This window comes from Stegostoma tigrinum, chromosome 13 (genome assembly GCF_030684315.1).
Source record: "Stegostoma tigrinum isolate sSteTig4 chromosome 13, sSteTig4.hap1, whole genome shotgun sequence".
Classification (NCBI taxonomy): domain Eukaryota; kingdom Metazoa; phylum Chordata; class Chondrichthyes; order Orectolobiformes; family Stegostomatidae; genus Stegostoma; species Stegostoma tigrinum.
This window is the reverse complement of record NC_081366.1, coordinates 30087171-30088537: the sequence shown is the minus strand read 5'-3', so window position 1 is coordinate 30088537 and position 1367 is coordinate 30087171.

Sequence of the window (1367 nt, the reverse complement as noted above, 5' to 3'; positions counted from 1 at the left end):
GTCCATGCTTTATTGTGTTTTGTTGTCTTCTATTAGTATTTTCAAACCTTTTTTGTTTATATTTGTTGGGATGAAGGCCTTGCTAGCAAGGTCAGCAATTGTTGTCCATTGTCATTGCCCTTTAGAATGGGCTAGTGTCCAGCTTTCTTGAATTGCTTTCGTGCACCTGCTGCATGTGCTCCCTGACAGCAGTTAGGAAAGGAGTCCTAGTATTTTTACCCACTGATAATGAAGGACAGGCAACGTAGCTCCAACTCTGTGTCTTGGAGAAGGCATCTGCTGTTGTTTTCTAGGTTGTAGGTTGGCAAGGTGCAATCAAAAGAGCATTTGGGTGTTGCTGTGGTGAATGTTGCATATAGCATGACAGTTGTCTCTATATTGGTGATGGAGTAAATGAATGTTTAAGTTGGTAGATATGATGCTGATCGAAGGGGCTGCTTAGACTTGGATGATGACTGCTGTTGGAGCTCCACATATCAAGCAAGTGGTTCGTATTGCATCACATTCTTGACTTGGGTCTGGTTGTTCTGTAACTGCAAGTGGAAAAAATAACTTGCTTCAGTGAGACCTTTTAGGAGGAGGCTTCAGGCCTAGCTGTGAACAGCAATCTGTTCTGAGAGCTCTGCTCACGTTTGATACTGTGACATTCCACATTGGCAGCTGAGACAATCACAACATTCTTCAACAAGTCAATTTTCCCTCTCTCCCAGTATTAACAGATCCTTTCACCATTGTCAAAAATGCATCAGTTATTCCTTGGGCCATATGCAATGCGTACCATGTTTTATTGGAAATCTGTCCATTAGTTGTTAAGACACATTGTTTGCCAATAGATTCCAGCTGAAAATATCTCAACCCACCTTCAGAGATGGAGGTAATAAATCTGGAATGAAGATGGAATCTGAAATGGTATCCATGATTTTATTAGATTATAATAAAAACATGTCGGGTTCATTACTTCCCCTTATTGGGAAGGAAATCTGTCATTACCTGGTCAGGCCTACTCATAACTCAAATCTCAGTAATGTGGTTTACTGTTTACTCTTCTGAAATGGCTTTGTGTGCCTTTCAGTTGTACCAAACTGTTGGAGAAAAGTCAAATTGAATAATGTAACTTGGATAAGTTCAAATCACAAGAATGTCCCTACACTGGATGAATTGCAGCGGTTCAAAAAGACAGCTCACCATAGTTTTCTTAATTTCTGGCCTTTCCAGGAATGTTCTCTTGAGTAAGAGAATAAATTAATAAATAACAAATACAACCAATCTGACTGCTGATACCAATGAAGAGTACAGAGTAGGGATTATCTAGAGTTCATCCTGGGTTAAACGTTTTCCACATGAAACTATCTGTGTTTTGGTGATCA